The 14,435-nt window shown below is 47.1% G+C and overlaps 1 protein-coding gene across 2 annotated transcripts in view; it reads right to left on the bottom strand.

The window, feature by feature from the left end:
- GRAMD1B (GRAM domain containing 1B) overlaps positions 1 to 4,729 on the bottom strand; it is a 690,584-nt gene extending 685,855 nt beyond the window's left edge. The window contains exon 1 of one of the 2 annotated variants that reach the window (XM_088457143.1): positions 4,702 to 4,729. The gene's annotated coding sequence lies outside the window, so the exon portion shown is untranslated. The remainder of the gene's footprint in view (positions 1 to 4,701) is intronic. The other variant, XM_088457142.1, reaches the window with a different exon arrangement.
- Positions 4,730 to 14,435: the final 9,706 nt, after the last annotated feature.

Below are 14,435 nucleotides of genomic sequence, written 5' to 3'. Positions count from 1 at the left end.
GCATGTATATGTAGTACAGTATAAGCTCAGGAGACCCATCACATGTATATGTAGTACAGTATAATATCAGGAGACCCATCGCATGTATATGTAGTACAGTGTAAGCTCAGGAGACCCATCACATGTATATGTAGTACAGTATAAGCTCAGGAGACCCATCACATGTATATGTAGTACAGTATAAGCTCAGGAGACCCATCGCATGTATATGTAGTACAGTGTAAGCTCAGGAGACCCATCACATGTATATGTAGTACAGTATAAGCTCAGGAGACCCATCACATGTATATGTAGTACAGTATAAGCTCAGGAGACCCATCGCATGTATATGTAGTACAGTATAAGCTCAGGAGACCCATCGCATGTATATGTAGTACAGTATAAGCTCAGGAGACCCATCACATGTATATGTAGTACAGTGTAAGCTCAGGAGACCCATCACATGTATATGTAGTACAGTATAATATCAGGAGACCCATCGCATGTATATGTAGTACAGTATAAGCTCAGGAGACCCATCACATGTATATGTAGTACAGTATAAGCTCAGGAGACCCATCACATGTATATGTAGTACAGTATAATATCAGGAGACCCATCACATGTATATGTAGTACAGTATAAGCTCAGGAGACCCATCACATGTATATGTAGTACAGTATAAGCTCAGGAGACCCATCACATGTATATGTAGTACAGTATAAGCTCAGGAGACCCATCACATGTATATGTAGTACAGTATAAGCTCAGGAGACCCATCACATGTATATGTAGTACAGTATAAGCTCAGGAGACCCATCACATGTATATGTAGTACAGTATAATATCAGGAGACCCATCACATGTATATGTAGTACAGTATAAGCTCAGGAGACCCATCACATGTATATGTAGTACAGTATAAGCTCAGGAGACCCATCACATGTATATGTAGTACAGTATAAGCTCAGGAGACCCATCACATGTATATGTAGTACAGTATAAGCTCAGGAGACCCATCACATGTATATGTAGTACAGTATAAGCTCAGGAGACCCATCACATGTATATGTAGTACAGTATAAGCTCAGGAGACCCATCACATGTATATGTAGTACAGTATAAGCTCAGGAGACCCATCACATGTATATGTAGTACAGTATAATATCAGGAGACCCATCACATGTATATGTAGTACAGTATAATATCAGGAGACCCATCACATGTATATGTAGTACAGTATAAGCTCAGGAGACCCATCGCATGTATATGTAGTACAGTGTAAGCTCAGGAGACCCATCACATGTATATGTAGTACAGTATAATATCAGGAGACCCATCACATGTATATGTAGTACAGTATAATATCAGGAGACCCATCACATGTATATGTAGTACAGTATAATATCAGGAGACCCATCACATGTATATGTAGTACAGTATAAGCTCAGGAGACCCATCACATGTATATGTAGTACAGTATAAGCTCAGGAGACCCATCACATGTATATGTAGTACAGTATAAGCTCAGGAGACCCATCACATGTATATGTAGTACAGTATAAGCTCAGGAGACCCATCGCATGTATATGTAGTACAGTGTAAGCTCAGGAGACCCATCACATGTATATGTAGTACAGTGTAAGCTCAGGAGACCCATCACATGTATATGTAGTACAGTATAAGCTCAGGAGACCCATCACATGTATATGTAGTACAGTATAAGCTCAGGAGACCCAGCACATGTATATGTAGTACAGTGTAAGCTCAGGAGACCCATCACATGTATATGTAGTACAGTGTAAGCTCAGGAGACCCATCACATGTATATGTAGTACAGTATAAGCTCAGGAGACCCATCACATGTATATGTAGTACAGTATAAGCTCAGGAGACCCATCGCATGTATATGTAGTACAGTGTAAGCTCAGGAGACCCATCACATGTATATGTAGTACAGTATAAGCTCAGGAGACCCAGCGCATGTATATGTAGTACAGTATAAGCTCAGGAGACCCATCACATGTATATGTAGTACAGTATAAGCTCAGGAGACCCATCACATGTATATGTAGTACAGTGTAAGCTCAGGAGACCCATCACATGTATATGTAGTACAGTATAATATCAGGAGACCCATCACATGTATATGTAGTACAGTATAAGCTCAGGAGACCCATCACATGTATATGTAGTACAGTATAAGCTCAGGAGACCCATCACATGTATATGTAGTACAGTGTAATATCAGGAGACCCATCACATGTATATGTAGTACAGTATAAGCTCAGGAGACCCATCACATGTATATGTAGTACAGTGTAAGCTCAGGAGACCCATCACATGTATATGTAGTACAGTGTAAGCTCAGGAGACCCATCACATGTATATGTAGTACAGTATAAGCTCAGGAGACCCATCACATGTATATGTAGTACAGTATAAGCTCAGGAGACCCATCACATGTATATGTAGTACAGTATAATATCAGGAGACCCATCACATGTATATGTAGTACAGTATAAGCTCAGGAGACCCATCACATGTATATGTAGTACAGTATAAGCTCAGGAGACCCATCACATGTATATGTAGTACAGTATAAGCTCAGAAGACCCATCACATGTATATGTAGTACAGTGTAAGCTCAGGAGACCCATCACATGTATGTGTAGTACAGTGTAAGCTCAGGAGACCCATCACATGTATATGTAGTACAGTATAAGCTCAGGAGACCCATCACATGTATATGTAGTACAGTATAAGCTCAGGAGACCCATCACATGTATATGTAGTACAGTATAAGCTCAGGAGACCCATCACATGTATATGTAGTACAGTATAATATCAGGAGACCCATCACATGTATATGTAGTACAGTATAATATCAGGAGACCCATCACATGTATATGTAGTACAGTATAAGCTCAGGAGACCCATCACATGTATGTTTAGTACAGTATAAGCTCAGGAGACCCATCACATGTATATGTAGTACAGTATAAGCTCAGGAGACCCATCACATGTATATGTAGTACAGTATAAGCTCAGGAGACCCATCACATGTATATGTAGTACAGTATAAGCTCAGGAGACCCATCACATGTATATGTAGTACAGTATAAGCTCAGGAGACCCATCACATGTATATGTAGTACAGTATAAGCTCAGGAGACCCATCACATGTATATGTAGTACAGTGTAAGCTCAGGAGACCCATCACATGTATATGTAGTACAGTGTAAGCTCAGGAGACCCATCACATGTATATGTAGTACAGTGTAAGCTCAGGAGACCCATCACATGTATATGTAGTACAGTGTAAGCTCAGGAGACCCATCACATGTATATGTAGTACAGTATAAGCTCAGGAGACCCATCACATGTATATGTAGTACAGTATAAGCTCAGGAGACCCATCACATGTATATGTAGTACAGTATAAGCTCAGGAGACCCATCACATGTATATGTAGTACAGTATAAGCTCAGGAGACCCATCACATGTATATGTAGTACAGTATAAGCTCAGGAGACCCATCACATGTATATGTAGTACAGTGTAAGCTCAGGAGACCCATCACATGTATATGTAGTACAGTATAATATCAGGAGACCCAGCACATGTATATGTAGTACAGTATAAGCTCAGGAGACCCATCACATGTATATGTAGTACAGTATAAGCTCAGGAGACCCAGCACATGTATATGTAGTACAGTATAATATCAGGAGACCCATCGCATGTATATGTAGTACAGTAAAAGCTCAGGAGACCCATCACATGTATATGTAGTACAGTGTAAGCTCAGGAGACCCATCACATGTATATGTAGTACAGTATAATATCAGGAGACCCATCGCATGTATATGTAGTACAGTAAAAGCTCAGATAGCCAGCACTTCTCAGCATGTGTATACACTGTACAGTATAAGCTCAGGATAGTTACTACATGTATACACAGTACAGTATAAGCTCAGGATAGTTACTACAATATACACTGTACAGTATAAGCTCAGGATAGTTACTACATGTATACACAGTACAGTATAAGCTCAGGATAGTTACTACAATATACACTATACAGTATAAGCTCAGGATAGTTACTACAATATACACTGTACAGTATAAGCTCAGGATAGTTACTACATGTATACACTGTACAGTATAAGCTCAGGATAGTTACTACATGTATACACTGTACAGTATAAGCTCAAGATAGTTACTACATGTATACACTGTACAGTATAAGCTCAGGATAGTTACTACATGCATACACTGTACAGTATAAGCTCAGGATAGTTACTACATGTATACACAGTACAGTATAAGCTCAGGATAGTCTTACTACATGTATACACAGTACAGTATAAGCTCAGGATAGTCTTACTACATGTATACACAGTACAGTATAAGCTCAGGATAGTTACTACATGTATAAGCATACGCTGCAGCTACTACTTAACTATCCCTAGCTTACCTCGTTCAGGATGTCGGGCGTCGGAATTTTCGGCGTGGGGCTAAAGATAGGCGTTGGCATTTCGACGACCTATCTTTAGTCCCGGGTCAGCCTTCCGCCATCGGGATTCCGACGGCCAGCATTTCGTGCGGTGGTCAATTAACTGCATCCCGTATACACAGTACAGTATAAGCTCAGGATAGTGAAGGGCTGTAAAATGTAAAAAAAATAATAATAAAAATGTAAATCGGAACCTTACAAACCTCGCCATGTGTAGCAGAGAACCTGGGGTGCAGTGTTACTAGCTTTCATTTTACCACCTATGGCTTTATTTTGCTTTTGGTTGTGGAGGGAACATTTGCCCCATGTGTATGACTCTGATGATAGACCAGCCATTCCTCTGAGAGTGCCAGGCATCAGACATATTCTTTTCCCAATACTAGATCATGCATAATATACCTAGCTCCCTACAGGCCCATGGCTGGAGATTACACAGAACTCTCTTAGCAGTGAAATTGTGCGGTGATCTAATAAGGGATATTTCTACCTGATTCTATCTCACCTTTACATGATAAGCTGTCTCTATGCAGTTCCCTGCTCTCTGCTGTGTCCCAGGTGGAAGCAGTGCCTCGTTACCTGTAACTCCCTGCCTGCCCTATGCAGCTGACTCCAGGACACAGGCACTCGCATTCCAGGGCTGATTTAAAAGTCAGGGCAATAAGAAAAAATGTTCATTAGTGCTGGAATTTAAAAATGAAAGTCAAAGCAGCGGTCTCCATAGAAACCTCTCCGTCTGCACACCCTGCGCGGATGAGGTCACTGCAGAGCAGCGCTCCCTGGCTATTCTGGGTCTGGCTGTGTTAAATAAACAGCGCGATGATCCTGCACAGGCGGCAGGGATCTTCTCCTTTTCTGTATTTATGTAAAGTCGTTATTTTATTTGGCTTCTAATAGATATCTTGTAGCACTTGGGATGTAACACAACAAATAACATATACCATGAGCACTGCAGCAAGATTACAATGTAACTTCTCTTCCCTCTGACGTTCCCCTGCTATATTTCTTCCCGTCCCTGTGAGGAGACCCCGAGGAATGTCAGGTCGGTAACTACTAGCGACCGCTGGGAATACTGTCAGATCTATTTTTGAACCGTGGAGTTTGTGGTGGGGAGATGACATGCAAGATGAAATCGCAGAAACACTCTCAGTAGCGCAGGAGAACATCTGGGGAGAGTAATAAGGTACCATCATCCGCACACAGAGGCGACTGAAATCAGAAAGAGCTGATTCGTTCTCCAAGAGACACGGGGGCCCATTTATCATTCTATATTTGGGGCTATATCCACAAATATTAAGTTCCCCCAGATGTATGAAGGAGAACCCGCAGCAGGAACCTCCAATGGCCGGGACTTAGGGGCAAACTTACAAAGAATCGGGTCTGTCCGACTATTAAACACGTTGGGCATCACAGAGATACAAGTGAGCTCTTCTCAAAGTTTGCCTCTAAGTCCCGGTTTTGTAACAGGAGCTTTTCTATTGGCTGCGCTAAACATTATATCCCATCCTGCCTGAAAAAATGGGCAACATCTTTTATTCCCCAGGCAGCGAGAGAAGCTGCAACGTGTGATTAGTCAACTACCACTTTCTTCTCAATACAAATCTCGACACCGGAAGTGAAGATCCCGACGGGGTAAGTTAATTAACTAACCCAGGGCTCGACAAATCCTGGTTGCCAGGTCGACCAAGTTTTCAGACCTGGCGACTGGATTTTGCAAAGCCGTCCTGAGATCAAGTGGCTGATCCCAACATCGGCACAGCTGCTGGGCTAGGAGGAGGAGATGTGTCCCCCGCGGGACACATCCCTGCCCGGCACTGGGATGCTGTTTCTGCTCCCAGCGCAAGGTAAGCAGAAGCAGCTGGTACCTGGTGAAGGGATCGCCTGGTCCTTTCCACCAGCGCCAGCAGTAAAGTGGTGGCGGGCAGGACTTCGCTCCGGTTGTGGGCTTACTGTAGCCCGTCACCCGATTGCCTTGATACAGCGGCGGGTGTTTGGCTCTGGTCCAGCAGCCAGCAGGAGGCAGACGTGACGAGCCAATCACGGCTTGCCGCGTCATAGTCCCACCCACTCGCGAAGTCTTGTATTAGATGCCGCTGAGCAGAAAAGAGCAGTTCGGAGGGGGAGGAGACAAGATCTCCCAAAGCAGAGAGTAGTGTTCCGGCGGCCGCGGAAGAGGCCAGAAGACGGTGTTAACAAAGGAGAAGACAGAAGGCGCCGGCTGAAAGAAGAAAAGAAGAGGCGGCACCGCTGGCGAGGACGGGCCAGCTGCAGAAGAATGCGGCTGAGGACCGGAGGACTGCGGGGGTGGAAAGTGAAAGAGCTAATGAAGCCCCCCCCACCTCTGTGAGGCCTACTATTAACCCCTTCCTAGACCACCAGAGTTGTCGGGCACTAGGCCCGTGGGGTAAATCAGGCAATAGGCCTGTGTGCATATAGGTGGGCACAAGGCCCGGGCTACATAGAGGGCATTAGGCCCAATATAAGGTATCTGCCCCCCAAAATAGGTTTGAGTGACCAGGTCACTAAAAGGCAAATAGGTGGCCACCCCAAGAATGTAGGGTAGTGTAAAAGGTTTTGGTTTGGGACGATGGTCTGGCTCCTATACTTTTAAGCTGGCTACTAGATGTTAGACATATTTGTCGAGCTCTGCTTTATCTCTCTCTCTCTATATTCACGCTATGTTCACTCTAGCTCCGGTGGCAGGCAGGGTGCCGGAGCTAGGGAAAGCACTTACGCGCGCGCCGAACGCGCTCCCGAAAGGGGGCGTGGCAATTGAAAAGGGGTGTGCCTATAATACACGTCACCTGGTCGTCACTCTTGGGGGCGTGCCCGGAACTTACGGACACGCCGGGCAGCCCCCAAGTGCTGCTGACAGAGAGTAGAGATGACCCGCGGGTGAAGACGGCACCCGCAGGCTGTGAGGGCATGGCGCTTTTTGCCTTCCTTCAGGAGGGCAAGGCGCTTTTTGGGCGGCACTCTGGATGGCTTGTATAAAACACACTAAAGATCTGTTTAAGTTATCAACATTTCAGAACCTGCATTCATTCTTTCATCAGGATTACTGACAGGACGAATACAAGTTCAGAAATGTTGATAATGTAAATGGAATTTTAGTGTGTTTTATACAAGCCATCCAGAGTGCCGTCCATATGACAGCTACATGGTAATTAGGAGGGCACCAGACGCCATAGCACTATACTTTGCACAGGAGTGCCGTCCATATGACAGCTACATGGTAATTAGGAGGGCACCAGACGCCATAGCACTATACTTTGCACAGGAGTGCCGTCCATATGACAGCTACATGGTAATTTGGAGGGCACCAGACGCCATAGCACTATACTTTGCACAGGAGTGCCGTCCATATGACAGCTACATGGTAATTAGGAGGGCACCAGATGCCATAGCACTATACTTTGCACAGGAGTGCCGTCCATATGACAGCTACATGGTAATTAGGAGGGCACCAGACGCCATAGCACTATACTTTGCACAGGAGTGCCAGCCTACACATGCACAGGCAGCGGCGTAGCAGAGCTGGCTCCGGAGCGCCCTGTGCTGGCCCCGTGCCTCCTAAGTGCATATCGTCATGCTGTTGCGCAGAGGTGCTGAGGTCACCGCAGCACCTGGAAATGCAGCACAGCCTGGAGCGTCCTAAGAGAGCGCTCCCCAGGCTACACCCCTATGTAAATCCCCAACCACACCGCACTAGTCATGACCCCACATTACCAGTCACACTGCTATGGGCACTTGTCACACCCTCTGCCGCGGCACAGAATACGCCCATTATAAATTTCAGCTCCAGGCCCATATGGACATTAATCTGGCACTGCGGGATGTGACGCTTGTCTGTGTAATCCAGGTGCATACTGTAAGCTGCTGTTGCAGACAGACATACTGTACATCTCACGAGAGTTGTGGCTCTGCTTATGCACACTGCAGGTTTTCTGATCTACTGGAATTGAGGCCTTCAGCCTACATTGGAGTTATCAAGCTGCTGATACTATGGGTCTGATTCAGAACTGTACGCTAATGCCGCTGCTTTGTCTGTATACATACATCTGCTGTGTGCGTACATCTGATGGGTCTGTGGGCCTGATTCAGAGCCGAACGCTCTGACCAGAGCGCTCGCTCTGAATCAGGGCTCTCCTCCCTCAACTTGGAGCGGCCTCATGGACGCTCGCATAGCTGTGGGTTACCACCCACAACTATAGCGAGCGTCCATGATGATTGTCGCGATGGTCAAGACCATCGCGACCATCGGGCTTGCGACGAAACCCTGCGTTAGGGTCTCGGTGACCGCAAGCCCTGGAGTGATTTTGGCTCTATCAGAGCCAAAATCACTCCCACTGACATCACTACTAATGTCAGTGAGGCGGGACTCAGACGGTAGGCGTTCACCAACGACAGCACGCCCCCTTTGGTGCGAGACCCATAACGACGGCTTGGCCGTCGTTATTCGGGTCTCACGCATGCGCACGGCGGAGCTCCCTCCGTCGTGCGCATGCGCAATTCGGCACCATCGACCCGCTTGCGAGCGTACTTCACTCGCAAGCGGGTCTGAATCAGCCCCCGTGTGCGTACATCTGCTTCTCTTTTTTAGAGCGGGTACTGGCCGCTCGCATAGCTGTGGGTGACCTACCACAATCATGCGAGCAGTTCTGACTATAAAACAACCAAGTGACGTGGTCAATGACGCTGCTGTATTAATTATGCACACCCTTAAAACGCCCGTTTTGACCTTTAAGCACGCCTGCGTTCGGATCTCCACTTCCCGTTTTCAAGCACCTTCCCCTGTTACCACCCACAAACGCCTCATTCTGTCACTCAAAATAGCAGGCATTCGCTATTTAGCGAGCACACGATTTTCGGCCGCACTGACTGGTTCGCGCATACGTATTAAATCCGTACGCATGCGCAGTTGTGCAAACATCGGTAGGAACGAACGAGCGGCCTCTTACGAACGGCTCTGAATCAGGCCCTGTGTGCGTACATCTGCTGTGTCTGTGTGTGTACATCTGCTGTGTCTGTGTGTGTACATCTGCTGGGTCTGTGTGTACATCTGCTATGTCTGTGTGTGTACATCTGCTGGGTCTGTGTATGTACATCTGCTGTGTCTGTGTGCGAACATCTGCTGTGTCTGTGTGTGTACATCTGCTGTGTCTGTGTGTGTACATCTGCTGGGTCTGTGTATGTACATCTGCTGTGTCTGTGTGTGTACATCTGCTGTGTCTGTGTGTGTACATCTGCTGTGTATGTGTGTGTACATCTGCTGTGTCTGTGTGTGTACATCTGCTGTGTCTGTGTGCGTACATCTGCGGGGTCTGTGTGCGTACATCTGCTGTGTATGTGTGTGTACATCTGCTGTGTATGTGTGTGTACATCTGCTGTGTATGTGTGTGTACATCTGCTGGGTCTGTGTGTGTACATCTGCTGGGTCTGTGTGTGTACATCTGCTGTGTCTGTGTGCGTACATCTGCTGTGTCTGTGTGTGTACATCTGCTGTGTCTGTGTGTGTAGATCTGCTGTGTCTGTGTGTGTACATCTGTTGTGTCTGTGTGTGTACATCTGCTGTGTCTGTGTATGTACATCTGCTGTGTCTGTGTATGTACATCTGCTGTGTCTGTGTGTGTACATCTGCTGTGTCTGTGTGTGTACATCTGCTGTGTCTGTGTGTGTACATCTGCTGTGTCTGTGTATGTACATCTGCTGTGTCTGTGTATGTACATCTGCTGTGTGTGTGTGTGTACATCTGCTGGGTCTGTGTGTGTACATCTGCTGTGTCTGTGTGTGTACATCTGCTGTGTCTGTGTGCGTACATCTGCTGGGTCTGTGTGCGTACATCTGCTGTGTCTGTGTGTGTACATCTGCTGGGTCTGTGTATGTACATCTGCTGTGTCTGTGTGCCTGAAGCAAGCGGATCGATGGACTCACTACAAAAGGGACGGCTGTCGATGTTGATTGACAGCTCGCCCCGTTTTGTGGGCGGGGGGGTGGCTACACAAACGGAGGCATTCCCGAAGGAACGCCTGCCGTTTGTAGGCGGCCCTACTGACTTCACTTGTGTTGTCAGTAGGTGGGCTTCCTGCTCTATTAGAGCAGGAAGTCCACTGGGGCTTGCGGCCACGAGACCCTACCACAAGGGTCTCGTCAAGACCATCGCGACCATCACCTGGCCGCTCACATAAGCTGTGGGTGGTCACCCACAGCTATGCGAGCGGCCAGAAGGCCGTCTTTAAAAAAAAAAAAGGGACGCCCTGATTCAGAACGAGCGCTCTCAAAGAGCGTCCGGCTCTGAATCAGGCCCTGTGTGCGTACATCTGCATGCACTAAATGTGTACACACCTGTTGCAAGTAGTGGAAAAACAATTCTTTCTCCTTTCTAAGCTATATAACTCCAAACCAAGGCCACATTATACTGATCAGCAAAAACATTGCCAAGGACAGGTGGAACTCCGCAGGCTTCATCAAATAATAATTATGTTGCAGTAAACTAGTTTCGCCACTAAGCGGCAGGCAAGTAACACAGTAACCACAAGCCCAGTGCTGGGGAGTAGTCTCTCACATACTATGGGTCTGAGTCACAGATGGAAGCAAATCCCGTCACGACTGATTCCATACGCAATTGAAACGATCGTCTCTAGTGTTTAAGGGACTTTTTTGAACGGCAGGTTATTATTTCAAGGTATGAATTTTATCCGTCTACTACTGAATATTGCCATATTGCCATTGAGTGTTCATTTTTATTGTATTGTAAACATATGTCTAGCAATAAATATTGGATTTTATAAGTATGAACTATTGATACTTGTATCCATCCACCTATTCTTCAGCTGCTATTTAAACATTGTTTCGTTTTGATTGGGACTGTCACACACAGCTCTACTGAATTGGGGTCTGTGTTTTATCTCACAAGCAACTGGGTTCATTTTTTATTCCACCCACCATTAAGGACCCCCAGATCTATAAGTCGGGTTCTGTATCGCTGGGATTGATACATTATACAACTGCTGTCACCCATGATAAATATACTCCTTGGCTTTGGATGATCACATGTGGGGATGGCCAGCTCTGTATTGATTGGCTTTGGATGATCACATGTGGGGATGGCCAGCTCTGTATTGATTGGCTCTGGATGATCACATGTGGGGATGGCCAGCTCTGTATAGATTGGGTCTGGATGATCACATGTGGGGATGGCCAGCTCGGTATTGATTGGTTCTGGATGATCACATGTGGGGATGGCCAGCTCTGTATAGATTGGCTCTGGATGATCACATGTGGGGATGGCCAGCTCGGTATTGATTGGCTCTGGATGATCACATGAGGGGATGGCCAGCTCTGTATAGATTGGCTCTGGATGATCACATGTGGGGATGGCCAGCTCGGTATTGATTGGTTCTGGATGATCACATGTGGGGATGGCCAGCTCTGTATAGATTGGCTCTGGATGATCACATGTGGGGATGGCCAGCTCGGTATTGATTGGTTCTGGATGATCACATGTGGGGATGGCCAGCTCGGTATAGATTGGCTCTGGATGATCACATGTGGGGATGGCCAGCTCTGTATTATTTGGCTCTGGATGATTACATGTGGGGATGGCCAGCTCTGTATTGATTGGCTTTGGATGATCACATGTGGGGATGGCCAGCTCTGTATAGATTGGCTCTGGATGATCACATGTGGGGATGGCCAGCTCGGTATTGATTGGTTCTGGATGATCACAAGTGGGGATGGCCAGCTCTGAATAGATTGGCTCTGGATGATCACATGTGGGGATGGCCAGCTCTGTATAGATTGGGTCTGGATGATCACATGTGGGGATGGCCAGCTCGGTATTGATTGGTTCTGGATGATCACATGTGGGGATGGCCAGCTCTGTATAGATTGGCTCTGGATGATCACATGTGGGGATGGCCAGCTCGGTATTGATTGGCTCTGGATGATCACATGTGGGGATGGCCAGCTCTGTATAGATTGGGTCTGGATGATCACATGTGGGGATGGCCAGCTCGGTATTGATTGGTTCTGTATGATCACATGTGGGGATGGCCAGCTCTGTATAGATTGGCTCTGGATGATCACATGTGGGGATGGCCAGCTCGGTATTGATTGGTTCTGGATGATCACATGTGGGGATGGCCAGCTCGGTATAGATTGGCTCTGGATGATCACATGTGGGGATGGCCAGCTCTGTATTATTTGGCTCTGGATGATCACATGTGGGGATGGCCAGCTCTGTATTGATTGGCTTTGGATGATCACATGTGGGGATGGCCAGCTCTGTATAGATTGGCTCTGGATGATCACATGTGGGGATGGCCAGCTCGGTATTGATTGGTTCTGGATGATCACATGTGGGGATGGCCAGCTCTGTATAGATTGGCTCTGGATGATCACATGTGGGGATGGCCAGCTCTGTATAGACTGGCTCTGGATGATCACATGTGGGGATGGCCAGCTCTGTATAGATTGGGTCTGGATGATCACATGTGGGGATGGCCAGCTCTGTATAGATTGGCTCTGGATGATCACATGTGGGGATGGCCAGCTCTGTATTGATTGGCTCTGGATGATCACATGTGGGGATGGCCAGCTCTGTATAGATTGGCTCTGGATGATCACATGTGGGGATGGCCAGCTCTGTATAGATTGGCTCTGGATGATCACATGTGGGGATGGCCAGCTCTGTATAGACTGGCTCTGGATGATCACATGTGGGGATGGTCAGCTCTGTATAGATTGGGTCTGGATGATCACATGTGGGGATGGCCAGCTCTGTATAGATTGGCTCTGGATGATCACATGTGGGGATGGCCAGCTCGGTATAGATTGGCTCTGGATGATCACATGTGAGGATGGCCAGCTCTGTATAGATTGGCTCTGGATGATCACATGTGGGGATGGCCAGCTCTGTATAGATTGGCTCTGGATGATCACATGTGGGGATGGCCAGCTCGGTATTGATTGGTTCTGGATGATCACATGTGGGGATGGCCAGCTCGGTATAGATTGGCTCTGGATGATCACATGTGGGGATGGCCAGCTCTGTATTGATTGGCTTTGGATGATCACATGTGGGGATGGCCAGCTCTGTATAGATTGGCTCTGGATGATCACATGTGGGGATGGCCAGCTCTGTATAGATTGGCTCTGGATGATCACATGTGGGGATGGCCAGCTCTGTATAGATTGGCTTTGTATGATCACATGTGGGGATGGCCAGCTCTGAATAGATTGGCTCTGGATGATCACATGTGGGGATGGCCAGCTCTGAATAGATTGGCTCTGGATGATCACATGTGGGGATGGCCAGCTCTTTATAGATTGGCTCTGGATGATCACATGTGGGGATGGCCAGCTCTGTATAGACTGGCTCTGGATGATCACATGTGAGGATGGCCAGCTCTGTATAGACTGGCTCTGGATGATCACACGTGGGGATGGCCAGCTCTGTATAGATTGGCTCTGGATGATCACACGTGGGGATGGCCAGCTCTGTATAGATTGGCTCTGGATGATCACACGTGGGGATGGCCAGCTCTGTATAGATTGGCTCTGGATGATCACACGTGGGGATGGCCAGCTCTGTATAGATTGGCTCTGGATGATCACATGTGGGGATGGCCAACTCTGTATAGATTGGCTCTGGATGATCACACGTGGGGATGGCCAGCTCGGTATAGATTGGCTCTGGATGATCACATGTGGGGATGGCCAGCTCTGTATAGATTGGGTCTGGATGATCACATGTGGGGATGGCCAGTGACCATTGATGGCATGAGTCCAGAGTCCGTGCGCACAGATTTGCAGATACAATTAAGAGTCACAGTCTCAGAAATGTCTTGAAAATGTACTGGGCGTTCCTGGGCGGTGACAGTGTTATAGGAGTGTAGCAGGCGCCTCACTGTAGTGGTTGTGAACTCAGACGCAGAAT

The sequence above is a fragment of the Taudactylus pleione genome, unplaced genomic scaffold (assembly GCF_031769625.1).
Source record: "Taudactylus pleione unplaced genomic scaffold, aTauple2 ptg000740l, whole genome shotgun sequence".
NCBI classification, from domain to species: Eukaryota; Metazoa; Chordata; class Amphibia; order Anura; family Myobatrachidae; genus Taudactylus; species Taudactylus pleione.
Note: the sequence above shows the minus strand (reverse complement) of the source record. Positions and strands in the feature narration are given on the sequence as shown.